This window comes from Panthera pardus, unplaced genomic scaffold (genome assembly GCF_024362965.1).
Source record: "Panthera pardus isolate Hobbes unplaced genomic scaffold, ASM2436296v1 HiC_scaffold_16, whole genome shotgun sequence".
Taxonomy (NCBI): Eukaryota; Metazoa; Chordata; class Mammalia; order Carnivora; family Felidae; genus Panthera; species Panthera pardus.
In genome coordinates this window covers 124965286-124992189 of record NW_026526721.1, presented here as the reverse complement: position 1 = coordinate 124992189, position 26904 = coordinate 124965286, and positions in this window count along the sequence as shown.

Here is a 26904-nt window from a genome sequence, read left to right as displayed (position 1 = left end):
CCTGCTTAAAAGCTGCCATTGCCCCCTGTTACGATTTTTTGAGATGTTTCACAGTAAGGCAAAGGAACAAAGTCTGTCAATCTTGCAGTTTTGGGGTTTATATTATTCTAATGTTATTTTTGTGAGTATTCTGGCCCTCCCTTAGTGGGTTGCACAATATTTAAAATATGAAATTAACAGAGACTTTAGCTTTTTAGAGCCACAGTCCTAGCAGCAGAGAAAGGAGAATGAGTCTACCTAGAATATAGGAGTTGTTTTAAATTTAATTTTCTAGCGTCTAGTTGCTATGGCTAGTCTGGGTAAATGGATGAACAATGAATAAAGAGAATGAACAGATAAATCAATATTAATGTTTTCCTTTCTGGGCCTCAGAATCAATCACAAGACCATCGCTGGGTCCCAATTTTTGGCACCAATCAAAATGATAACCTTGGTTGCTGGGACCATCCCTTGATGCATTTGTTTTTGGAGGACAGAGATAAACTATGGAAAGATGGAATGCTGTATTTTACCACCAGAGACATTGTGTTGTTCTTGTCCTTTTTTCTTTTAGAGAGGCCAACGAGGCCCTTTGGTCCAGGGCTGTGTGCTAATGTTCCTGGAGTCACCAGTGTGCTGCTCAGAGCACAGACCAACACAGCATTTCCTTTCCTGGGAGATTCCAAGGGTTCTTCCAGCATCATCATTTCAGTTTTTCCCACAGAATGTCCCACCTGGAGACTTTATAAATATGGTAGCAAGTAAGTGGACTGCACTGTTAGAAGAACTGGCTGCATAATATGCAAGGCCCAGTGCAAAATAGAAATGTGGGGCCCTTTGTTAAAATTATCAAGAATTTCAAGACAGTGACTGCAGAACATTAAATCAAGTGCAGGTCCCCTTCTAAGTGGGGGTCCTTGTGGGGCTGCACAGGTCACATGCCCATGGAAGCAGCCTTGAATGTCAGGGTGTTTGCCTTCTCAAGAGGATGCTTTAGAGACAGCTTATCTGAGGTGGGGGCAGCCAGAAAGACTTTTTCCATGCCTCCTTTTTTCCCCCTTATCTTGTCTGGTGGTGCCATGACTCTGTGACTTGGAAATAATGGCCCTGTTTGGGAATGTCTCTGGTGTAGGGATACATCCAAAGGGAATCTGCTCCCTAGAATCTTTAAAGAAGTTCTATTCTTGATGGTTATCACTGCCTGGAGAAGAGAGGATGCCCTGGGTCACTGTTGTAAGAGGGTGTGAGTGGTAGGAGTTTAGGGTCAGATCCCATTTTAGAAGATTCTCAGTGTCCATTGTCATGTTAAAAGCTCCAGGGTCTAGTGGTATGGCAGTCAAGACATGAGTGAACTGTTACCAGATTTATTTCATAGTGGATTAAAAAAAGCTAATACCCAGAAACACCCCAAGCATTTGGATTCTGCAGAACAGACTTTGGGAAATGCTTCAATAGAGCAATAAGAAGAAAATATGTTCTTTTAAGAAAATGTTAGGAGATAATGAGCCTGAGGCCTGGGTTGAAAAAAAAGATGCTTTCTAAGATGCTGACTTAGGGACCCAGAATGGGACTAAAGAATTCACCTTGGGGTGCCTGGGTGGCTCAGTTGGTTAAGCAGCCAACTTCGGCTCAGGTCATGATCTCATGGATCGTGAGGTCGAGGCCTGTGTTGGGCTCTGTGCTGACAACTCAGAGCCTGGAGCCTGCTTCAGATTCTGTCTGTCTCTCTCTCTCTGACCCTCCCCTGCTCATGCTCTGTCTCTCTGTCTCATATATAAGTAAACATTAAAAAATAATAACAAAATAATTCACTTGAAAGCAAAAGGCATGGTAATTAGACAAGGGCACACATGAAACGAATAGCCCCCTTACTTGTACATGTGTCTGTGGGCCTGCGTGGCATGCTGTGAATACTTTGTACCAACATCTGTGTTCCTCTGATCACCAAGGATGTCACTTTTATGAGGACTGGTCTATAGCATGTGTGGTGGACTGTTTTTTCTCCTTTTAGCACCCATTACCCTTTTCTGTTTATGGTTGCCTCTTTTTCTTTGGGGGGGGGATCTCTCTTCCCATTCTCAGTACTTGTGGCTCAACTGGGGCTGACTCTTCTCTGGATCTAGAGGTGGTACCATGTCACATAAGCCATCAGATCCACAAATAGTGCAGGCAATAGCAATTGGTCCAGGAGAACCAGTGAGAAACAATAATGCTCTTATTAGCAATGCAGGGATAGAGCATTCTCTATCCACACATGTGCACGGGGTGTTTCTGGGTTTTCTATGCTACTGCATCAATCACTTTTTTGATCCCTGTGCTGACTCTGTCCTATCTTCAGTACTGTAGTTTATGAGATGTCATGGTATTTGATAGCACAGTTTCCCCCAATTTATTCTTTAGGAATGTCTTTGGACACTGCTCTTTCATATAAATTTAAGCAACTCAAGTGTCCTCTGACAGACGAATGGATAAAGATGTACACACACACACACACACACACACACACACACACACACACACACCGGAATATAATGCAACTATAAAAAAGGATGAAATCTTGCCATTTGTGATAACATGGATGTATCTAGAGAGTATAATGCTAAGTGAAGGAAGTCAGAGAAAGACAAATACTATCTGATTTCACTTATCTATGGAATCTAAAAAAACCCAAATGAGTAAATAAACAAAAAGCAGAAAACACCCATAAATACAGAGAACAAACTGATGGTTGCCAGAGGGATAGGCAAAATGGGTGAAGTGTAGTGGGAGGTACTTCCAGTTATGGAATGAATAAGTCACAGGACTAAAAGGTACAGCATAGAGAATATAGTCAGTGGTATTATAATACACTGTATGGTGACAGGTGGCAGCTACACTTGTGATGATGATAGCATGATATATAGAGTTGTTGAATCATTATGTTATATACCTGAAACTAATGTAACATTGTGTGTCAAATAAAAACTCAGATAAAAACTAACTGAAAAGAGTAGACAAGAAAACCCTAAAGCCTGATTTGAGTTTACAATAAATCCATAGATCTTTTTGGGAGCATTAGGATTTTGAGTTTTCTTAAATACAACATTGGGTACCTCTCCATTTTTTTTCTGGCTTGTTTTCACAACTTTCAGTAAAGTTCTGTACACTTCTACTTCCAGTTTTTACAGATATTTTATTAGGTTTATTTTATATTGTTTGTTGCTATTACAAATTATATTTTTTTGAATTATACTTTCTAATTTCTTGTGGTAGTATATTTGAAATACAACTGATTTTTGTATATTGATCTTAAATCTAGCCACCTTAAGAAATTCTCTTATTTGTTCCAAAACTTTGAATTCTCAGCCTTCTTTTCACTATTGCCTCCACTCTCTATGAGCCTTTTGAGATTTTTTTTCTTATTGCTCTCTCCCCCCAGTCAATTTCAATACCATGGTTAGACTGTATATTTATCTATTTTTTAGGTATACCTATACTTTATACATAGAGTGAAGTTGTTTTTATTTTTGATTTTTGCCTACCAAGAACACATTTTCTCTCCCAGGGGGTGTTATAACCTCACTGAGAATGCATGCCCTGGATAAAAGACCATTTGAGACCTGAAGTACATGTTTTAGAAGCTCCTTACTGGAGTTCTCTTGGTGGTACACCCTCAACGATAGTTTTGCTGAGCATAACTCCAGGTTGATCATCTTTTTCTCTCAGCACTTGGAAGACATTATTCCACTAACTTCAAGGTTTCATTATTGTGGTTGGGGAATCAGTTTTGTCTTTTTTTTTTTTTTTTTTTTTTTTTGGTGGGGGGGATCTGTTTTTCTGCTGTTTGAGTGCTTTTAAGATCTTCTTATTGTCTTTGGTGGTCTAAGTTTCACCATTATGTTTCTGTGGACTTATTTTTATAAATTCTGAAGGATAATGCTTTTTATCAGTTCTAGAAAATTCTTAGCCATTTTCTCTTCAATATTTTTCCCCCCATTCTCTCTATTCTTTTATTCTGGTATACTCCGATTGATGCCTATTACTGTCTTGCCCACATCTCTTAAACTCTTATGTTTTTATATGACTTTTTCTATGCTGTAACTGAGATTATTTCTTCAGCTCCATGTTTCAGTTCATTGTTGTTTCTTTCACATGTGACTAACCTGATGTTTAACCCATCCATTAAATTTTAATTTCAATGATTACATATTTATTTCTAAAAGTGATAAAAGTGGCCTTTAAAAATCTAGGTCATTCTGATACTTTTTAGTTACGTCTACCTTTTATTTATTTAATCATTTTATAATATTTATTTTGAATTCTGCTTTGCAGAATATTTAAAGTACTTGGGTATCAACTATGTTTTTGGTTTTCTGCTGATTCTTACTTATACATGCTTGTATAAGAAACATGGTTTCTTACATTTCTTACACGTTCATACATGGACGGTTTTGGGTCTGAGAGCGAAAGTTGAAATCTACTGAGAAAAAGTATCTGTAGAAAAAAAACAGCATTCTTTTGAAGTTTTAAAAATCATCTATCCTTTCTGATTTTCTTATTAGTGTTTTTGATGACTATATTAATAAATTTTGAAGAGGAACAATTTATCTTGTATCTTGTCCAAGATTATGAAGATTTTTTCCTTTTTTTTTTAACTTTTGTAGTTTAAATTTTTACTTCTAGAGCTATTTATCCATCTCTAATATTTATGTATGATGTGAGGTAGGAGTTGGGTTCATTTTTCCACCCATATATTCAATTGTTTCAACATCATTTGTTGAAAGATTTTTGTTTCCTGCTGAAGTACTTTGACATCTTTGTCAAAATTGTCCATGTATGTGGGCGTATATCTGGACATTTTATCCTAGTCCATTGATCTAATTGTCAATATTCAGTGAACTATAAACTTAAAACCTGTGCATTTTTGGTATGCAAATTATACCTCAATAACAAATGATGTAATAATTAAAGAATCTTATTCCATATCTGGATCATGTTTGCCAAACAAAGATAGTAATTACAGAATTAGAAAATATATGCTTTCATTCCAAGTATTCCATTTTTATACAGATGTCCATCTACCCATCCATTTAATTATTAGGAGCTCTTACCTGCTAGACACCATGGTGGTCTCTGGACATACAGAGGAATAACCCATGGTCCCTGTTCTTGAGGAGCTCATAGTTGAGTGAGAGAAGTTAGACATGAGAATGAAAATGTACAACCTATTGTCATGAGGATTGTGCGGTAGGCAAATGTGGGGCACTTTGGGAACCGGAGAGGGCCATCCAACCGAGTTGAGAACAGTTAGCTCAGGAAAGGATTTATCCAAAAGCCTGTGAACTGGTTGGGCACTCAAAGTAAGTGAGAGCTGGTCTGGCTGTGCATGCCTGTGGTCATAATGAAGGTGGGGAGGGGTACAGGAGAGGGAGCTGGGAAATGAAAGGCCCTACGAACAGTGATTTTTATATGTTTAAAATAGGAGGGTACACAGGGTCACTTAACTAGTCGAAAGAGTTGCATCTTCATAAAAATAAAAATTCATATTCTTTAAATTTTGTTTTTAATATTTATTATTTTTGAGAGAGACACAGAGAGACAGAGAGAAAGCAGGGGAGGGGCAGAGAGAGAGGGAGACACAGAATCGGAAGCAGGCTCCAGGCTCGAGCTCCCAGCACAGAGCCCAAAACGGGGCTTGAATTCACAGACCACAAGATCATGACCTGAGCTGCAGTCGGCCGCTTAACCGATTGAGCCACTGAGGTGCCCCTAAAAATTCATATTCTTTATGAGAGAAGTGAACAGGCTTGATGGGAAGAATGACATGCAAACACCCAGTGCCATGGAGAACAGGGTCAGGGACAGTCTCTGGCCCTTTGGAGTGGCAATAATGATGCCTAGGGCTAGGAAATGAGTGGAGGAGTAGGAGAGTGGGCACTGAAAGGACAACAGCACAGATGGGGATACTGTGACAACTAAAACACTTGGTTTGTTTTATAATTAAATTAACCCATTAATGACACCGATTCCTATTATGGATAGAAAAATATAATGAACTAAAGAAATTCAAATAATAGCTATGGTAGTCCGCCTTATCTGTGTTTTCACTTTCTGTGGTTCTAGTTACCCATGGTCAACTATAGTCTGGAAGCAGATGGTCCTCCTACTGACATCACCATGCCAATCATTCCCCTCACTTCATCTCATCACACAGGTATTTTACCATCTCACATCATCACAAGAAGAAGGATAAGTGTAGTACAGTAAGATATTTTGAGAGAGAGAGACCACATTCACATAGCTTTTATTACAGTGCAGGCATACCTCAGAGATATTGTGGGTTTGGTTCCAGACCACTGCAATATAATGAATATCCTAATAAAACAAGTCAAATGAATTTTTTGGTTTCCCAGCACATATGAACATTATGTCTACACTATACTGTAGTCTATACAGTGTGCAATAGCATTATGTCTAAAAAAATAATGTATATACCTTGGGGTGCTGGGTGGCTCAGTCGGTTAAGCGTCTGACTTGATTTCGCTCAGGTCATGATCTCATGGTCATGAGATTGAGCCCCTTGTTGGGCTCCATGCTGGGCCACTGGGAATGGAGCCTACTTAAGATTGTCTCTCCCTCTTTCTCTGCCCCTCCCCCACTCATGTGCACTCTTATTTTCAAAAATAAACAAAATAATGTACATACCTCAATTAAAAGATATTTTATTTATGGCTAAAAAATGTGAATCCTCATCTGATTTCAGTGAGTAGTAATCCCTGATCATAGATCATCATAACAAATGTAATAATAATGAAAAAAGTTTGAAATATTGCAAGAATTACCAAAATGTGACACAGAGATATTAAGTGAGCAAATGCTATTGGAAAAATGGTGCTGATAAACTTGCTTGATGAAGCGTTGCCATAAACCTGGAATCTGTAAAAAATTCAGTATCTGTGGAGTGTAATAAACCAAAGTGCAATAAAATGAGGTATGCCTGCTTATTGTTATAATTGTTCTATTTTATTATTATTGTTGTTAATCTCTTACTATCCTAGTTTATAAATTAAACTTTATCATAGATATGTATGTACAGGAAAAATCATAGTATGTGTAGGGTATAGTATTATTTGACTTTTCAGGAATCCACTGGGGGTCTTGGAACACATCCCCTATGGATAAGGGGGACTACTGTTCCATTAATTGAATGCCACTATGTGTGGGTGCTGTGCCCTGTTTTTCACATTTATTAAATGCAGCCCTCTTCATTTACAACTACCTTTTTACAAGTTAGGGCAGTGTGGTCAGGAGCTTGCGTCATTAGCTTGACAAGTTCACTCAGCTGGTAAGTGTGAAGTTAAGATTTGAATACAAGGCATTTCAAAGACTGGGTTCCTATCACTATTTAATATAGCTTATCTCTAATTGTTTATTTGAATTTTGCAAACAGTTAATTTTTCCCCACAGAATTGTGCTATTTATTTTTAATGGTTTCAGTATTTTATTAAATAAAGTTTCCCTACTTAAAATAGTATAGAAATGCAGATTTAGAAAATAGAAGTATCCATTCTCTGTCACCAGTGGGTACCATGCTGTTTGTTTTTAATCTGCAAAACAAACTTCATGAGTGAACACTCATTTTACTTTTGGAAGTAGTTGATGGCTGGACTAGGGGAAGGATGATCCGAGCAAACACTGTTTCATGAGTATTCGTCATAGCAGGATGGCTATGTGGGTGGAAAGGCGAGGTGATTGATGGTGGTGATGGTATGGGAGGGACTGGGAATGACTTCTGCTAGAGACTTGGCCAGTGAGTCACAAACCTTCTTCTCAATGGTTTTCTTTGAGATCCTTAACCCTATTTATGAAAACTGGGAAATGTCAATAAAGTAGTATTTTCAACATAATGTTTCAAAACAGAAGGTACATTTTGATCATTCTGAGCAAAATGGTTAATGAACATTGTTGAATAAAATATTTATAAAAGGACCAATCAAATATATATAATCTCAGTGATTTTACATTCTGACAACTGCTCTCAAGGAAGACTTTCTTTTGTAGGCCATTTTGCCAAGTATATAGTTAATAGTGTTATTTGTTAGACAGATTTTCTCATTTGTCTCTTGATTTTATGCTTAGTATTTTCATTCTAAGTATTATGTTTGTAAGGATTGATTGTTAAGAAATTACTACCTTTTGTAATATGTTCTAAAGTATCTGCCTACATCCTCACTCTGATTTGGAATTCCTAGTAGTTGGAATACATACTTTTACATGAATTCTCTTCATTTTCTTTTATTTTGAAATGTGAATGTCCTATTAGCCGAGCTCAGACAATTGTAAAGGGCTGGAACTTAAGAGAGCAGGTACTAAGTGTGGCCCCACCTACAATGGCTAAGAAAGGCCAATCCTGCACAGAATATTGGGTGCACTGGGATATTGGCCTGATTGGAAGACCACCCCAGTAGCAGGCACTGGAGGGGAAAGGCATGTGTCCACCTAAAGGAATCAGAGTTCTGAGAGGCATGTGGCAAATGATGCATCAGCCAAGATGCTTTCAGCTGTGATGGAAAACTCCAATGCAATGGACATAAACAAAAAGGAAATTCATTAAGTTATATAACTGGAATCCCAGAGGCAGGGCTGGCTTCAGGGTTGATTTAGCCAATGGTTTAGGCTGCATTCCTGTGTTTTTTCTTCATTCTGTTTCTCCTCCATGCCAGAATTATCCTTAGACAGATGATGAGGTGACTAACCACTCCCAGGCATTGTGTATGGGTATGATAATGTCCAGAGGAAGAGTGAGAATGTCCCTTTGGGAAGGTCTCCCAGAAAAGCAAGGAAGCACTTGCCCAGAAGCCTCTAGAAAGCTTATCCTCATTGGCTCATTTTCAAACCAATCACTAGCAAGGAGGATGAGATTCCTTTGGATTCTCAGGCTTATTACTGAGGTTGGGGGAGCTATTTGCTTCCCCTGAACATTGTGGCTATGTGGGAGAGGGGCTTTTTTGCGGGATGATGTGGGGAATAGGTGCTGTGTAGGCTATCTGGTTGGGAATCCAGAAACAAGTGACCCTTAAAAACTTAGATATGTTGTGAGCACCGGTGAAGTATGAGAACGGTTAGTAAAGTCCTAGGCACCAAAAGAGGGCTGATATTATTCAGGGAATGGGATATAGATAAGATACTAAAACCATGGTCCATGGACAGGGTGATAGGCCAGGAGCCTAGATTAGACAACCAGGACACAAGGTTGGATCCAGATGAGCACAACTGTGAACTGATAATTGAGATCAGGATTGGCCTCAGATATGTACCTATAAGGGCTAGTGGCATGGGCCCTAGTGGGGCAGTGGAGTTTAGGAACATCACTGCATGGATTAGACAAGAGTGAGTAAGAGAGGGAAATTGGGCTGATTCAGTAAGGTGAGCTGTTGCCCAAGTGGCAGACCAATGGTTAGGACTATTCCCTTGACTGGGCGGAGTCACACAGTAAGAAGAAGAGGCAAGGTTGTGGTGGGGCTGGGAAGGAGGAAAGGGTAGTTTGGGAGCAGGGGAGGTGTCATTACTACTTACTGCAGCCTCTTTAGTTGTGTGCTGGCCATATTTGTGTTTAAAGGAATAGTGCTCGTTGATTGCTGTTGATGGCCAAGTGGCCTCATTTGAGGGGTGAGGAAGAAAGCAGAGGCTGAGAGACTAGTTCTGTGTGTGAAAAGTGAGAAATTTGATGTTGTTGATGCATTCCTGGGTGTAGTTGCCACTCAGTGTTCTTAATGAAGTGAAAAAAATCTTCAAGCTGAAAATCCGTTCTGAGGTCAATGAGAAAGGTGACAGATAATATGTTACTAGCTTTTCTGTCGATTATCCATTATGTTACGAGGATTGTGTGTTGAAACACTGCAGATAAAGTGTCTCAATTAAGACTTTAATTTAGATTTAATAAGAGTTATTATATGTTAATAAAAGATCAATTAGCAGTTAAATAGCCATTGATCCAGGTACAATAAGTATGTCAGAAAGACATCAAGTTGTCATTGAAATAACTAGAAATTGCATGGGCAACATGTGAGCAATTAGATTCTCAATATATTCAGGCTATAATGAATGTCAATGCATTTAATTGCCATTTAACAAGAAAGCTTAATGTAAAGTCTCATGCCTATTAACTCACATACCTGTTCACAGTTCTCCAATAGATTTACTTATTCATTGGTTCATTCAACACATATTTAATTAAGCACACTCCAGGTAAGTAGGAGTAGGGAAACAGGAGGAATAGGCACATTTGAATCCTTGCCTTCAAACCACTTAAAATCTAGTATTGAAATAAACTTACCTACAGGAAAGAATGAAGGGACAAGGTAGACAGTACTATGTTTTTCACATATTTTCTGATTAAGTTCCAACTATCACCACCATGAACTGAAATTTCTCAAATATTGAAAGAAACTTTCTTGAGGAGCTGGGTTTATGTCATGTTCCTGAGACATGATATAGCAAAGCTGACTAATATAGCGATTAAAAGAGGGGTTGATTGAGTCAGGGCAGGGATGTGTGTTCTGGTGTGATGTTGTCCCAGGAGAAGCTAAAGCTTTATCATCCTGGATATTTGGAGAGAGGTACTTGAGAAATACATTAGCTCTCACTAGGGCAAGTGGACATTGATATGTAAAAATTATTCTCAGTGTTTTCATCCTCAGCGTCCAGGAATCTCAATTTCTCTGGGAGCATGTAAGGATCTGGGAGGGAGGTAGTCACCAATGTCTGATAAAAAATGGTTAAAGTGGTGAATTTATACTATATGAATTTTATCTCAATGAAAAAAAAGGGTGATTTATTGATTGTAACTAGAGTGGGCACATTTTTGAGCAGCAGTAAACTCAAGCTCTTGCTTCACTGAGAACTGTATGGCTCCCTGTAAGGAGGTCCTTGTGGCCATGGTCCCACCTTGTGATGTGGCTCCCTAGTCATGCTAAGGCTTTTCTGATGTAGGACCTCTCTATGAAGCTGGCACTCTGTCCCAGGCGTTGCTCTGAAAAAGTGCAGCACTGGTCCCTTTTTCTTTTGGGATTTCTTCTTTCTTCAGGCTCTTTTCTGCAAGACCAGAAAGTTATTTTATTTTTATTAAAAACAATTTTTTTTTATTGTCAGGCGGAGAAATGACTCTTCTGTCATTACCGCATTCTATTCCATTTTTGAATATATTTCACAATTAGTGTTGAAATGCTCTAGGCTCTAGATCTTGGAAATCATAATTCCTTTTCTTTCCCAGAAAGTTCAGCTCTTTCTAGGAACTTCAAGGTCTTCTTTACTTGCTCAAAAGACAATTGGTCTCTTTCTCCAGCCCTTCTCTGAATGCATATGGAGGGCTGGAACTGCCTCACTGCTGCAGGGTGGGTCAGTTATTTAGTCCTGGGAAGCAAAGCAGTGAAAAGTATTTGTTGTATATGCTGTGGCCTAGCTGACCCCAAGCCCAAACTTCTGTAAATCTCTTGTATACACCAATGTTGGTTAGTGCTTGACTTGGGGAAGTAAAGATAAAGGGCCTGTGCTCCACCTTTAAATCAACCAGAAGCTTAGATAAGAGACCTACCACAGGAGATGAGAGAGAGTGAGAGAGAGAGAGAGAGAGAGAGAGAGATTGAGAGTTCAGCAGAGGGAAGAAACTTGAGCCAGAGATGGTTGTGAGCATTGTCCTAGAAGACATTGCTGGACATCTTCTGGATGCGGGAAAGGAAACCCCAGAGGCTGGAAATCTGGGGACATCTATGCAGGTGACACCTGAAATTACAACCATAAAATAAACAAATGAATAACCAAAGTAACAACCTAGTTGAAAAGTGAAAAATTTAGACAAGTAAGATATTTTGAAGATGGGTTAAAAGTTGGTTCTAAATTCTATATTCTTTATCCATCACAATTTAAATTTAGTTAGGTGAGTTTGTATCAACAGAGTGAAACTTTAGTTTTGCGTCGTAAGAAATGACTTTCCAGGATCTGCTGTTCGTATGCATTTACTTGTGCAGCAGGAGGAGCTCTCTGTTGTACAATCACTGTGTGAGGGGGAAGATTAACTTGAAGGGGGCAAAGATAGAAAAGACAGAGGTTAGACCTCAAGGGGAGCAGCAGAGAGTGGTGTGGGGGAGGGAGGAAGCCCAGGCAAATAAACAAGTTATTTTAGTGTTATAGACAGCTCAGTGTGGAGGTAGGCCAATGAGGGTTTTGTTTATGTCCAAATCTTATTTTATCTGATAACCAAATAGATGAAGGCACAGCAGAGTAGTTATTTTACAGTTAAGCTGTCTCCCCACTTTTGGCAACGGGATGAAAGACAAAATAAAGGAACTGTTGTGATGGACGCATTGTGTGCTGCTTGTCCTCAGACCTTCTCCTCCCCTAAAGGAGTCTGGGCTGGAATAGACAGGACATCACTGAGTGAATTAATCCTGACCGTAGGCAGCAAGGGAAGCTTCCACCAGTGCCCTACCCTGTACAAATGATGGGCTTAAAGGAAGTAAAAAGGCGATTTGAATAGCAAGCACTTAAAAAGACTCCCTTGTTCTCCGCCTTCAGGTCTAATAGCCCTCCTCAGAGCAGACACAGAGTGTTCTAAGAGAAATGAAAATATCCCTCCTAAACACACGCAAGCACATAACAAAAGCCAAGTTAAGAAGGTTAGCGACTTAGTTGTCTCAGCAACATGTCATCAAGTTGAGATGAGCAGGAAACACAGATAACACGAGGAAGAAGGAAAACATCATAAGCCCACAAAGGGTGGAAAGCCGGGATGCTGAGAGAAGAAAAGCAAAGCCCCTTTTCTTGCTGTTTCATTAAGGGGAACTTAACTTTTAAACAGCCTCTCAAGAAAGCTAAAATAGAATCTGCTTTTGTGTAACCTGTGTACTTGGTGTGTGTTAAGAAATTGTGTTATCAGCATTTCCTGTGTGGCACACTGTTCAAAAGGAAAATTGTTACGAATGTTCGTATAATTCCACAGGGAAACAAAATAGTGTCATGTGAAAATGGGATTTGATTTTATATTAGAAATTAGCAGTATGGGATAAACATACAGAAATGGCCAAATGGAACCAAAACTCATTATCATAATATTACAGCACAAAATGAGACAAATGGACATTTTAGAGCCTGATTCTTTCTCTCCTAAGATTGTATTCAGAAAATTGCTGACATTTGGTTCTTGGGAGAGGGACATTTCTGATTGTGGAACTGCGAGATCTATACTCTCAGCCAGGGCTGTAAACTTGTTATTGGAACAGGAGAATGGCAGTGGGAGGGAAGTTAAGGGAAGGCAGGAAAAGAGGCAGGAGGGGGAGGACCATTCCATTGTTACACAACTCTAGTTATTAGAAAAATGTGTTTTAATGTTAAATCAAAATCTATCCCTGGGTGACTTTCCAAAACCTGTATTCTGAAACGACGCAGAACAAATCAGCTTTCTCTGGGTCACAGCAGTTCTTCTGAAATTTGAATGATAGCATGTCGTCCCTTGATCTTCTCTTCCCTCTTCTCTGGGTCAGGGGTTCTGAAAGTGTGGTCCCTAATTTGCAATGTCAGCATCACCCGAAAACTTGCCAGAAATGCAAATTCTCAGCTTTCCTCCCTGCACCTAGGGCATGGGTCCCTGAAACCTGTGGTTCAACAAGTCTTCCAGGTACTTCTGATTAATGTTTAAATTTGAGAACCACTGCTCTGGCTAAGAATCCTTCATTCAGTGCTCCAGCTGTAACTCATCCATCCATCCATCTATCCATCCATCCATCCATCCATCCATCCATCCATCCATCCAGTACTTATAGGCCTAACACATTGTAGACGGGGACTAGGGATAAAGATATGAAGGATAGTTTGTGCACTCAGACAAGAGTTGGTTTTGAGAGCCCTCCCTATCCTGACTGTCCTCTGGTTGCCTGGTTGGTTGTAATTCTCAGATGTAATCAATGAGTAGCATGTAGCACAGCAGGACTGCTTCCTCCCTAAATTTAACATTTTCAACATTTTATCCACAGGGTGGGTATGAGAGAAATTGTTCAATGCCTCATTGAATCCAAGAGAGGATTGAGCAAGGGTTTGGGATAATGGAACAAGTGTTTGGGGAAGATTAATCTAGGGATGGGGTTAGGACTGAGTTAAGAAATCTGGTAGTTTGCTCCTCCTAATTCACCTCCAATGAGTAATTTCAATCCCTGTGCCTGGAGCACTATCCATGCTCCTGTAGTTCCCGCCCACATTTATGCTGGGCTTGGTCATGTGACATGCTTTGGCCAATGGGACATCAGCATCCATAAAGCAAGAAGAAGCTTGATAAATGCTTATGCATCAGGACTTACCTTATCAGAATGCTGCCTCCACCTTGTGTGTAAGCCCAGCGTGGTATGGTCTCTTTGAGGCTAAAAAACACATGAAAAGAAGCGTGGAAATCCCAGCTGACCTTACTGCCCCAGCTGAGTTGAATGTCAAGCAGAACTTCCAACTGCAGGGGTTAGTGATGAGGTGAGCTGCCCAACCAACTCACACAATTGTGGAAAGTAATACATTAATGGTGTTTTAAGTCATTAAGTTTGTTACACAGTAATAGATAACTGACAGTGGTGAGTACTAAAGAAATGAGGAGCTTTGGGAGCTAAGGTGATCAGGATTCCAGTGGGACAGAAGCATGGAAACGCAAAAAGGAAGAAACCTCATATATGGGGCAGTTTACCTGTGGAAGGAGCTAGTCTTTGGATGATAACTAAAATGGTTCTGAGAATTTAGAAACACGGAAAATGACAGAATTTAAACAAAGTATATTTCTACTCTTGGAAAGTATCTGTATTATATATTCTTGAGGGAGAACAGTTGGTATTTTGGAGATTATCTGTAATACTAGGGGCTATCATCAGGGGTCCAGAGAAACCCTTTGTTGAGATGCTTTGTTAGATCCTGTTGGCACTGTGATACCAGGTGTAATTATTATCTATGGCTATGTTACAAATCACCCCAAATTTAGTAACTTAAGAAACACCTATTGTCTCACAGTTTATGTGTGTCATCCAGATGTGGTTTTCCAGGGTTCAAGGTCTCTTACCAGGCTGTAGTTAAAGTGTTGACTAGGACTTCAGTAATCTCAAGGTGAGACTGGGGAAGGATTCACTTCTAAACTCGCACACCAGGCTTTTGGCAGGTTAAGTTCCTCATGGGTTGTTGGGCTGACGGACCTCAATTCCTCACTCACTGTTGACTGGAACCTTTCCTCAGTCTCTTGCCATGCGGTCCTCCGCTCAGGGCAGATAAGAACATGGTATCTATCTTCTTTGGAGTAAATAAGAGGACAAGTTTGACAGGAAGCCAAAGTCTTTTTTAATGTAACCTTCGAAATGATATCTCATCATTTTCATCATATTTTATTCATAAAGAGTGTGTCAGTAGGTTAGTCCACACACAAGAGAAGGGTACTAAGCAAGGGCATGCATACCAGGAAGTAAAAGATCACCAGAACCATTTTAGATGTTTCCTACTCTGGGATTGGGATAGGTAGTACCTCTGCACAGCTCTAGGTGGCCACAACCTGTTAGCCTGGGCCAGATTTTCTATATACTTAGATAAGAAAGGTGGAAAACATCCTAGAGCCACCCTCTAGGCTTTAGGTTCTCTGAATTGATCATATAGACAGATTTATCTTCTGAAATACATCATTCCTCTTTTGCTGAGAGATCTGGACTATTCTAATGGGATGGCCCTGTTTTCTCTCCATTTCACCTCAGGATATCTAAGTCTGTATATACATCTACTTGTCTTTCCCTCTATTCAAACTCAAGTTCTCTCTCTTCAGCGAATCTGCCACCTTAATAAAGCCTTTACTTGATTCACTTATTCCCTGTGATTGCTATCCTATTCCTTACCTTTTCATCACCCCAAAGTCTCTATAATAAGTAGTCTTATAACCCCTGTATTCACTTTTCCCCCGTAACTTTCACTATCTACATCCACCTCCAGCTCCCTACTAAAATTGCACTCTCCAGAGTAATCAAGGGCTCCCATCTTTCACTGCAGCTGCTGGCTCTTTGTAAGAACTCACTCTCTTTAACTTCTTTGCAGCATTTGACAACATTAGCACCTTCTCTTTCTTGCAGATGTTTTCCTTTGGTTTCTGTGTGTATAGTGTCTAGCACATAGGAGACACTCTAATACTTGTGGTTGAATGAATACACTGCTAGTGTCTTCTGTGTTTGTGATTATTCCATATATCTTTCTTTTCTTGGCTCATTTTCCACTTCTTTCCCCTGTAAATATGGATTTGATATTTGATTCTACATGAAGTGTTTATCTCACTTCTCAGGACTTAGCTATTGCTTAGAAAAATGTTTGGTGGAATATGTTTTTCATGATATTGGTCAGTAGATGTGAGTGACCTTCATATTTCCTTTCTGAAAGATGTCTAATATTTTGGATATTTAGCATCTGTCAAACCCTATGCTGATCCCCTCCCAGACCTAGGGGCCAGTCACTGTGGTCTCATTTTCTTTGCCACAGGTTAGTTTATCCCTGAATTGGCTGCAATTTGTTATTATGACTTTATTCCTTTTGTATTATTTTAATGTTGACTCAGTGGACTTGGGGAGACAAATATATGTGCTTAGTCTTCCATTTAAATCGAAAGCCTGACCATGTTTTAACACACTGAGCCTATGTTGACATGTATCAGTTACCTATTAATGCATAACAAACCACCTCCAAATTAGCAGCTTGAAACAATAGCTGTTTTTTTTACTCATAATTTGGTGGGGAAGCAATTTGTGTTGGGCTCAGCTGGGCAGCTTTTCTGCTAGCCTCATCTGGGGTCACTTAGTGGCCTTAGTCATCTGGTAGCTCTACAGGGGCTGGATGGTCAAAGATATCCTCATTCATACATGTAGTGGTTGATGCTGGTTGTCAGCTGGCTAGTCTAGCGGGCTTTGACTGCTCAGCTCTGTTGCATGGCCTCTCCTTCTTCAGTAAGTTAACTGAGGCTTCTCCACATGGCAGTCAGGGAAGTATTCTAATACCATGAGAAAAGAAGCTGCAAGGTTTTTTTAAAGCCTATGTTCAGAAGTCATGTGTTATTTCTGCCACATTCTGCTGGATTAGAACAAGTCAAATCATAAGACCAGTTCAGATTCAAGGGATAGAGAAGTAGATTCTGCCCCTTAATGATGGAGCTGCAAAGTCATTTTGTAAAGGGGCATGCATATAGAGATCGGAGGATTTTATGACCAATTTTGCAATCTAGTATTTGAGTGCTTAAGGCTAAATGACTTTGTTGTTCTTATTTAAGTAATATATGTTAAATATAAAATATGTAAGCAAAAAAATCCAAACACACACACACACACACACACACACACACACCCACCCCAAAATATCACCTCATCCTGTGAAGAAGTAACCTAGTAACTTCAGGTGAACATCATTCCTAGTAGCTCTTTTTGTGTGTAAATGGAATGAAAAATGAAGAATATTTTTGTAAAAATTGGGTCTTACTATATATTTTTAGAAAAGGAAAGAAAAGTATTAAATTGAATTTTTGTTGAATTTAACAGAAGAAAAAGAAACCAAAGAGAAACCAAAGGAATTATGGAACTTCAGATAATGTGTTTTCACCACAGAGATATTAGATCCTAAAAGTTCTCCCTAAGGTTACAAAGAAAGATTATAAAAAAAAATTAAGAAAGCTAGAGGTTTTTTTTTTCTTTTAGAGATCCATGTTTAATTTTAGACATATTGATTGACTCTCTGCTATGAAAGATAAGGAAATTAAAACTTTTAATCTTCCTCTCACCTCATTTCCCACTCCCCTCATCTTATGAGTTTTTAGTGACATTATTTTAACAAAATGTCAGAGTATAAAGCATTTATATTCTACATTTATAATTCCTTAATTCCATAATTATCAAGGTTTAGTCTTACATCTATAATTAAATGAATTTGCTACTCCCCCTTGCCCTACCTGTCCTTATACCACAGTTTCTGCTTTTCTGAATTATTTTTTAAAATTGTGATTCATTTTCAGTAAGCTGGATTTCCTTGTCAAGTTTTTTCAAGATGAACTCATGTTACTTACTCTCTGAATTCTTGCATCCCTGAAAATTTCTGTTGGTTGCCTTCACATTGACCTGGCTGGGTTTGGTGTCCCAGTTTCTTTTCATGAGGCTGTGGGCACAGGTCCACGGTCTATAGGTATTGGATTTTGCACTGTTCCCTTTATTGGTGCTCCTCCATTCATTCTCGACTGGCTGGATGCATTATTAGTTAGGTTTTTCAAGAAGGATTCTTAGATGCTTTATCCTTCAAATTCTTTCATGTTGAGAATATTTGTTACTTTTACATGTTTGGCATTTGCCTCTTTATAGGTGATCTGTAGTTTTTTGGAGTGTGCTGGATGCTTGAATAATTCTTTCATAGTCTTTGTATCTCAATAGTACAAGAAGGTGATGTCTTGTTGAACTGGAATTTTCTGGCACATGGTATTAGTTCTTTATAGCAGGGAATTTTTCTTGTGTTATATCTCTAACTACATTTCCATTCTGTTTTCGGGATCTTCTTCGGGGACAATTTCTACGTTAGACAGCCTTTGTCCTTCATCTCTATTATTTTCTAAGTGCTTTTAAAACTCTTTATTTTTTTCCCCCAAGATTTATTTCTTATCTCATGTAATTTCTCAGTCAACAAGGCCTGGATTGTTCATTGATGTTTCTAATTTGATTATTCTTTAATGATGTGATTTTGGTCTTTACATTATGTCATTAGCTATGTAATTTCTCTTTTGGTCTCATTCTGTTGTTTTGTAATTTTGTCTTCATATTCTTGATTATTGATTTTATGTTTTTATGAAGTATCTCTGTAGCCCAACTCAGATGCATGAAATTTTCTTCTAAAATGAGTACTTTGTCATTAGCGTGCTACATTCCTTTAGATGTGGTATATTTGCATAGCTGTTATTTATTTATTTATTTATTTATTTATTTATTTATTTATTTATTGTATCTTGTTCATGTTAATGTGGGCAGCTCCATTTGTCCTTCTATTTTATCTGATTGAGTGTGGATGAAGTTTTTTTGGCTCTCTTTCCTCTGTAACTGAGATCTGTATTTCTCAACTACAGTTTAAAGGCTGAGCTACTGCAGTTTTATTTACTTTTCAATTTCCCCCAGGGCACAGGGCAGGAGCTGGGTTGAGAGGTGGAAAAGCAGAAGACTTCTGAAGGCAGGCTAGTTTTGCTGTGTGGCTTGGACTCTGGGTTGTCTTCTGGGATTTTATTAAAGGCCTCATTCTGAGTTTAGACCTTCTAGTCAGGGTATGTCTGTTTTCTAGGGAGGAACAGGCTTCAGACCATCCTCACAATGCAGCCTGGCACCTTAGAAGTCTATTTTACTGCTTCTTTACGGAGATCCCAAGATGGTACTGTGAGAGATAGGGGGTTGATATCTCAAGAGTTTTAACTATGATGTTGACTTGGCTCAGCCCTTAGTCTTCTCTCCAGACAGGAGGCTGTTGGAGGAAGTCTCAGAATTTTGTTGACTCACCTCTTTTGCCAGTTGGGAGCTGAGGCCAATGTTAGGACCTTACAGAGCCACACCATAAACTTGATTCACTTCTTGGTCACCACTTTTTGAAATTTGCAGATGTTTGGATTGTTGCTGATGAATTTTTTTTTGCTGGTATTATTATTATTTGCTAATTTCAGATTAGTTCATCAGATATGAGAGGAGATTATGTTTTATTTCTTTTTGCCCCTTTTGCCCTCAAGCCCTGACATACTTTATTTTTATATAGTTATATATATTGATTGCTTACTTTGAAATTTTAAAGTGGTAATATAAGGCAGTTTTTTCAGATGTATATTTACATTCTAGAAAGTGTAGGAGATTCTCTTTTTACTTCTTTGGTTCTGACAATTCCCCAGATACAGTAAAGAATGGTGATAGCTAAGAATAGAAAACAAAAACACAGATTAACAACAGCCATAAAAAATGTCAAAGCTAAAAACATCCTACAACTTTTATTGGATCCTACAATTGAGCCCAAAGTCAAGATTTTCACAGATGATATTATTTAGTTTGAGATAAGTAATAGTCTCACTTTTAACTGAGTAAAATGAGACTCAGAGACTTTAAATCACCTTCAAGCTCAAGGTCACACAGCTAATAAACCTCAGAGTCCTACTTCAAAGGCAGGCCTGTGTTCCTCTAAAGCCAAAGTTCCCTTTCAGGGCTCCTCCAAGAAGAATCCTATCCTATTTCGCTGAAGGGAATGCAGAAAGGGGCTGAGACAACAGCTTCCCCAGACAAAGAGAGCACAGAGGAACAGCTCAGTTTGTTAGTAAGAATATCCTATTTATGATAGTTCCCCAAGGGATAGAGTCCCCTCAAGAATTTAAAGCATGGTCATCCTATAGTTTGGGTTTTCAGACAGAGGCTAACAGAGTTATAATGGGGAGGGGCTTAGGCACCAGCTGTAGATTGCATGAATCACCTATTGCTGTGTAACAAAGTAGGTTGGAGATGAATCATAATCTAATCTAAGTGTGGGTTCAAAATGTGACTTCACTCTTAGAGGCCTCACAATTTGCTAAGCATTAATCAAGAATTAACCTGGAGAAAATGTGCGGGGAAGGTGTGGCTTCAAACTGATCCAGTGAACACTTAAAAAGAGGAAATTGACAGCAAATGCTTTTCCAGATTGAAGAAAGAACCATCGAGGGACTTCCCTTCACAAACCAGATGGCAGCCTCCAGCTGGCTGCCTGAGAGATACTGAAATTGGAAGTGCTCAGTAGCCAAACGGACCTGCCCTCTTTCAGGTCTGCAGGAGGCCCAGGATTCTATGGTTTGTAATTACCTCCCAACTGAGCCTTTGTGTGGAAACATAGCTGGCAGAGTTGAAGCTACTGCAGCATTTTCTGTATTAATTTGAAATTGCCTCAAGTCATATTATTTTATGGATGTAAAGACATAGTGCTGGTTAAATCAACACTTAGTCCCTGAGAGGTTTTTTTTTTTTTTTTTTTTTTTTTTTTTTTTGGTATAGGATAGTGGTGACAGTGGGATAGAGGTGGGAGAGTTTAAAAACATCTCTTTCTCACTTATACTCTCAAGTACCTTTGGTGGTGATGTAACCTCACTTGGATTTTTGGAGAGATTGATGATGATTATCAAAGTTTAAAATGTGCATGACCTTTTGCTTCAGCCACCTTAGGAGGGTCTTGTGGGCATCTTGTTCATATCTCAAGAGCAAAGGGAAGCTATTACAATGTTTTTAAAGCAAGAGGGACTGGATGTTGGGGTTGATGATCTGATTGGATTTATAATTTGAAAAGCTTCCTATTGAAAGATAGTTACAGAAGTTTAGGTGAAAAAATATGGTAGCTTGGACTCAAGTGGTAATGATAAAGCTGAGAGGAGGGGTGAATTTGAGTGAATTCAGGAATCAAATACACCAGGACTTGGTACGTGACTGGATGGATAGTGATTCTCTTCACTGAGGTTTGTTTTGGAGTATGAAATACAACGCAGTGATTAATGAGAATAAGGTAGACCAATCATTCAAATTACCTGGACATAGACAAATGTCCAGAACATATTATTGAGTAAGAAAATTAGATTATAAGTAGTAAAAATAATATTTTACAATTTGTTAACATTCATCTACCAATTTTTATATGTTTTGGAGGGATTTCTGAATATATGCACAGGCTAATAACAGTGGTCATCTTTAGGGTGCGGGTGGAATGATTGGGGATCATTTGATCTTCTCCTTAATATACTTTAATGTCATTTGATGTTTTTGTAATAAACTTGTTACAATTTGGGAATTATACATATTATATTTGGGATTCATCTCCAACCTACTTTGTTACACAGCAATAGGTGATTCATGCAATCTACAGCTGGTGCCTAAGCCCCTCCCCATTATAACTCTGTTAGCCTCCCTCTGAAAACCCAAACTAAAGGATGACCATGCTTTAAGTTCCTGAGGGGACTCCATCCCTTGGGGAACTAACAAAAATGGGATATTTTTACTAACAAACTGAGCTGTTCCTCTGTGCTCTCTTTGTCTGGGGAAGCTGTTGTCTCAGCCCCTTTCTGCATTCCCTCTCATCAGAAGGAGGTCACAAAGACTGGGGGCTGAGTATTTAAGGATCTAGGGACTTAATGGAGGAGCTCTACAGCTTGAGGGCAGAAAACAGACCCTGTGCCTTAGCTCAGCTCAGCTCAGAAGCCAGTGTATCAAGAGGAGCCAGTGAAAGGAAGGGCAGCTTTGGAAGAGACCCCCGATGCTTTACCTGTGCCAAACCAGGAGGTATGAATGACAGTGTCTCTAGACTCTGTATAATCCAGTGCATTGTGGTACAAGTTGTGTAGATGCTGTGCTGCAGCCAGTCTCTGGAGAGGCAGAGGAAGGAAGGTGGCCATACATCACTGGTGCATGAAATGTTCAAAAAAGGGAATACGATCTGAGCAGGCAGAAGTGAAAACTTGAAACGTTTCTGCAGTTCATTTTCCTTTTCTGTTTTTCTGATGTTCTATCCATCTCTACATGGAGCCACAAGCCACAGAGACATCCGTACCCATCAGGAAGACTGATGCTTGTCAAGGATGCCTGCAGTCAGCCCAAATGTGAGATGGTTTAATCCTCTAATTATAGATGACTCCAGTAGCAACAGGAACTCTAAGCCCCCAGCCAGGATCATAAGAGACACAATCCTGGCTCCTCCAGGTAAATCCTGTGATTACCCAGCACAGGAAAAAGGTGGGATCTGAAGGGTTCTTTATTGGAAGCCCACATGAGCGCTGGCTTTCTGAAGCCTGGCTTCACAGGCCCCACGTGGCGTCCATCAGCTCATTCTCTTCGCCGCACAACCCAGACTATGCTGTTCAACTTGCTACCAATTTGTGGTGTGAGTTACAATTAATCATACTCTTCGTTACAACCCTGAATATTTGATGCGGCATAGCACAGTGTGGCCTGTTGGGCTTGAATCCAACTCTACCACTTACCCAGCAGTATGAGTTTTGAAAAGTTACTCTTTGCTTCAGTTTTCTCATCTGCAAAATGGTAATAACACTAGTACCTACCTCATAGGATTGAGACCCTTAGCGTTGTAGTGCAATTAGCATGCAATAAACACTAATAACGTTTATTTGTTGTATTCTGACTAGCGTTAGATGACCTGAAGTCCTCAGAATAAATCAATTCCACTTCATTGCCATGTTTGAAAGTCTTCTGGGATTTTGGAAGTGAGGAAAATAAAGTTTTCTTTTGAGGACAAACCAAAGAGATAAATACATAGTAAATCACGACAGTCACCTCAAAGTGACAGAATTGTTCTTAGGCAAGCAGGGCTTAACTGTAACCACTCTTTATTCACTCATGCATGCGTGTATGAAATGACCTCTGAGTGTCTACCATGTCTCAGGCACTAGCCTGGTTGCTCAATGTAAATTGGGACTTGGTATTAGCCTTCATGGAGCTTACCAACTAGTGGGAAAATGGGCAATAAATGAGAGTAAGCAAATGGACACATATGTGGTAACAAATTGCGTTAGGTGTTATAAAGAAAAAGGGCACTGTTAGAAGAGGGTTTGGCTATACAGTACTCCATGTCTGACTACACCGTATACTATCCATCCTATTACTGATGGAAATTAAGGTTATTTCGATTTTCTTTTTTGGCAATCATGAATAGTGCTGCTAGGAACATTCTTATATATAGGAATTTATAAATAGGAATTTCTAATTCCTAGGTTTAAATAGTGATTTAGAAATTAACAATAACAATGATAGTACAGTGATTGGAAATGCAAAGGAACAGAATTTGAGTTACATGAATTCTATCATTCTATGTGACCACTTTGGAGTTTACAAACATCTGTAGAGATATTTGAAAGGAAGTAGAATGGATCCCAAAGAACAGAGGCATGGACAGTTTTGAAATTTCTGGAATTTATTGTGGAGTAGTACATTTATTAATCATGTACAAGTTTAACATTGTGTTTTAACATTAGGATTTTCCTAACTGCTTGAATATCCGCCCATTCATATGAAAGATAATTTTTAAAAATTAAAATTAATAAAGTGTTTTTATCTCAACTTTGAGTGAAGATAGTTTGGCAAATCTGGCTAAGTTGCCTGTGTGTATGGATATGTGAGAAAGATCAATTCTGATGAAGTTGTTGAAAAACTTGGAGTTTAGGCTCAAAATCAGAAATTATTTCTATTCACTGCAATGACAGATTCCTATGTAAGTATTTTCTCTTTTAAAATATATTAGCACAATTCAAAAGTATTACTCCATTACTTTTTCATCCTTTTTTCCTATAATATTAATTTTTTTAACATTTATTTATTTTTGAGAGACAGAGCATGAGTGGGGAGGGACTGAGAGAGAAGGAGAAACAGAATCTGAAGTAGGCTCCAGGCTCCGACCTGTCAACGTAGAGCCCGACACTGGGCTGGAACCCACAAACTGTGAGATCATGACCTGAGCTGAAGTTGGACACTTAACTGACTGAGTCACCCAGGCGACCCTTTCCTGAATATTTTTTTAAAAATGTTTATTTATTTATTTTGAGAGAGAGAGAGAGAGAGAGAGAGAGAGAGAGTGAGCAGGGGAGGGGCAAAGAGAGGAGAGAGAGAACCTCAAGCAGTCTCTGCACTGTCAGTGTAGGGTCTGATGTGGGGCTTGATCTCATGAACTGTGAAATCATGACCTGAGCTGAAATTAAGAGTCAGACACTTAACTGACTAAGCCATCCAGGCACCCCTGTAATATGTATTTTTAAAGATTTTATTTTTAGGTAATCTTCACACCCAACATGGGGCTCGAACCCACAACCCCAAGATGAAGAGTCGCATGTTCCACCAACTGAGCCATTCAGGCAGGCAGCCCTTTCCTGTAATATTTTATTGAAAAAAATTTTTGGTATGTGTTTATTAGCATACAAAGTTCAGCAAAATAAATTTTCACTGTGTTTCTTTTCTGGTATTATTATTATTTGTTCGATTACATGATTGTTCCTGGAAACAATTTTGTTGAATAGAAGTTGGGAGTGTTAAAAATTATATATTCTGGGTATCAGATATGCCAGGTATTCCATTTCATATGTATTTTTAAATTTGTAACTATTAAGTTGCTCACAATTTTCTTCTACCTGTTTGATGTCTTTAGCACCTGAACGGATTTCCTTTTCATTCCTGCTGTTATCTGTGCCATCTCTTATTCTGGAGAATGAGCTTTGGCTTTGTTTTTTATTCCTCCTCCCTTCTTCCTGCCAATCTCTTTTATATTTTCTTTCTGTTTTATTGATAGCTGTTATTCTCTCTTTTGTAGATTTCTTCCCCCCTCTTTTCTTAACTTTTTGTGATGGATGCTTCACTCATCAATCATTTTCCCTAAGTAATAGATGCATTTTAAGGCCAATATTTCATACAGGTTTCAGTGTGTAGTATTCAGTATATAGTAATTTCCTTGTTACTTAGCCTGCAGTGTTTGAAATTTCCATTATTTCTTCTGTGACCCATGTTTAACAATATAACTTTAATTCCCAAATTTTTGAGAATTTAAAGATTATTTTAATATTGTTTCTGGTTTAATTGAATTTTGGTCAGAAAATATACTCTCATCTCAGTTGTTAGAAATTTGTTGAGACTTGCTTTATGGCCTATTATATGGTCTATTTTTGTAAATATAGGTGTAAGTTTGCAAAAAGCAGCATATTCTGTAGTTGTTGGGTATAGTGTCCTCTAGATCCTCTAGATATCCATTTGGTCAAGTTTGTCAATCCTGTTTTTCAAATCCTCTATATCCCCACTGATTTTTTTATCAGCATATTTTATGAAACACTTGAAAGAGTGTTGAAATCTTCACGATTGATGGATATTTACTTTTCTGTTCATTATATTAATTTCTCCATTATATATTTTAGGCCATATTATAAATGCACATAAACTTAATATTTTCTGTTTTACTCATGAATTGAAACTTTTTATTATTATGAAGTGACTGACCTTATCTCTAGGAGTGATATTTTCCTTAAGTTCTGTTTTGTCTGATACTGATATAGCTACCCCATCTGTCTTTTTATTAGTATTTTTATGCTACCTTTTACTTTGAACTTTTCTATACCCTTATATTTTATGTGTCTTTTGAAAACAGTGTATAGTTGGATTTCATGTTTTTTTTTAAATTTTCATTTTTAAATTAAAAAGGAAAAAATTTTTTTGAGACAGAACAAGAGAGCAAGAGTATGAGCAGGGGAGGGGGAGAGAGATAATCTTAAGCAGGCTCGGCGTGGAGCCTGAAATGGACTTGATCTCACCACCATGAGATTGTGAGCTGAGCCAAAATCAAGAGTCGAATACTTAACCAACTGAGCCACTCGGGCACCCTTTTGTTTTTTTTAAACCTCATTTTCTTTTTCTTTCTTTCTTTCTTTCTTTCTTTCTTTCTTTCTTTCTTTCTTTCTTTCTTTCTTTCTTTCTTTCTTTTAAAGTTTATTTATTTACTTTGAGACAGAGCACGAATCAGGGAGGGGCAGAGAGAGGGAAGGAGAGAGAGAATCCCAGCTAGGCTCTGTACTGCCAGTGCAGACAGAGCCTGACATGGGGCTCGAACCCATGAAACCTGAGATCATGACCTGAGCTGAAACCAGGAGTTGGAGGCTTAACCGACTGAGCCACCCAGGCACCCCTTAAACCTCGTTTTCATAATTGAAGCATTGTTCGTTTAAATTCATCATAATTACTGATATTTTTGGATTTTTTGTGTTATTTTCTACATCCTTTTATGTTCCTCCATTTTAGTTTTTCCTTTTTTTTTTTTTTTTTAATTCCATCCCTCCTAAATTTAGGGGATAGGTATTAGTGTTATTTTGTTCTTTTAGAAGTTGCTCTGGAAATTGCAAAATGCATA